The 1850-nt window shown below is 42.4% G+C and overlaps 1 protein-coding gene across 1 annotated transcript in view; it reads right to left on the reverse strand.

Annotated features, from left to right (window-relative positions):
• LOC104779189 (peroxisomal membrane protein 11A-like) overlaps nt 1–1850 on the reverse strand; it is a 5215-nt gene that overhangs the window by 2632 nt on the left and 733 nt on the right. The gene's annotated exons all lie outside the window — the stretch shown is intronic.

Below are 1850 nucleotides of genomic sequence, written 5' to 3' on the forward strand. Positions count from 1 at the left end.
CGAGCTTGAACGCCTCGAGGGACGGATATTCGTGGACCTTGACGAAGTCTGGGAATTATACCGTTAAATCTGGATACGAAGCCGCGAGAGCTATCTCTCGCCCTACTTGCGGCCTCCCTCTTCAGGGGCCTAGTGTTATGACACTCAAGGCGCAAGTATGGAAGTTAAAAACATCACGAAAGCTAAAGCATTTCGTGTGGCAATGTGTGACTGGGTGTTTGGCAACATGCCATCGTTTGTATTATCGCAATATTGGTAGGAATAAGGAATGTCCTAGGTGTGGAGGAGTGGAGGAAACNAATTTTAACACAAAAAAGTGGAAAATAGAGCGTCTTCAGGAATTCTTTCCCCCGAAAGATATTACCCTTATTCTGGGAATTAAACCGAGCTTGAACGCCTCGAGGGACGGATATTCGTGGACCTTGACGAAGTCTGGGAATTATACCGTTAAATCTGGATACGAAGCCGCGAGAGCTATCTCTCGCCCTACTTGCGGCCTCCCTCTTCAGGGGCCTAGTGTTATGACACTCAAGGCGCAAGTATGGAAGTTAAAAACATCACGAAAGCTAAAGCATTTCGTGTGGCAATGTGTGACTGGGTGTTTGGCAACATGCCATCGTTTGTATTATCGCAATATTGGTAGGAATAAGGAATGTCCTAGGTGTGGAGGAGTGGAGGAAACTATAAATCACATGCTATTTGAATGCCCCCCAGCACGTCAAGTGTGGGCTTTATCGACAATCCCTACCCACCCTATGGTGTTTCCCTCATCTTCCCTATATAGCAACCTTGATTTTCTATATGGGAGAGGTAGAGACTATGGTGTCCTTGATCAAAATCTGCGAACATTTCCTTGGTTGATGTGGTACATTTGGAAGGCAAGAAACAAGAAAGTGTTTGAAAATATCCATGAGTCTCCGCAAGATACAGTGGAAAAAGCTATCCAAGAAGAAGAAGTATGGAGAAAAGCAAATAAAAGAGACCTAGCACCAACGGTAATAGAGGCAGACACATCTTCGACCCCAATTCCACAAGAATCTCTTGTATGCTTTATAGACGGATCTTGGCATGCAGAGGTGGATAGGAGTGGGCATGGTTGGATTGCGTCTATTGGCGATAGAATCCTGCACATGGGGCTAAAAGGATCGCGCAGAAGCCTGTCCCCTTTACATGCAGAGTTAAATACTCTTATTTGGGCTATGGAATGCTTATTAGCGTTGGAGATGGATAAAGCTCTTTTTGCTACGGATTGTTCAGACCTCCTAAGGATGACGTCTAATATCGAGGATTGGCCGACCTTTTCATCAGAATTGAAGGATTTTACTCATTTCAGAGATAGATTTGCCGATTTTAGTATTAGATATATTCCTCGCGAGGATAATATCCGGGCAGATAAACTTGCAAAATGTGCAAGAGCTCGAGGTGTCTGTTTTTCCCATGTAAGTCCGTCGGTTCCTAACTGGCTCTTTCTCGAAGAGAGTCATCTCCGATAACTTAATATATGGGGTTTGATGGNNAAAAAAAAAAAAAAAAAAAAAAAAAAAAAAAAAAAAAAAAAAATCTCACAGAATATGAAAAATAAACAGTGTCGAAGGAATTTCTGTGTATTCCTCAAAGTGAGTATTACATATATATACAAGTCTAGCTGAACTACAAACTGAAATATAGGAGAATCTACTAGTTACAACGATATGTGCAGCTGTTGCGGAACTGTAAGTCGGAGAAGGCTCTTATCTGAAGAATTAACATCTGGTCGAATATGCTGTAGTAAGTGACCAGTGTTGACCAAACCAATAGTAAACTGTATTTCAATACCCCTCCTTAAGCTGGTGCATACAGATTTCGTATGC

Source organism: Camelina sativa, chromosome 3 (genome assembly GCF_000633955.1).
Source record: "Camelina sativa cultivar DH55 chromosome 3, Cs, whole genome shotgun sequence".
Classification (NCBI taxonomy): Eukaryota; Viridiplantae; Streptophyta; class Magnoliopsida; order Brassicales; family Brassicaceae; genus Camelina; species Camelina sativa.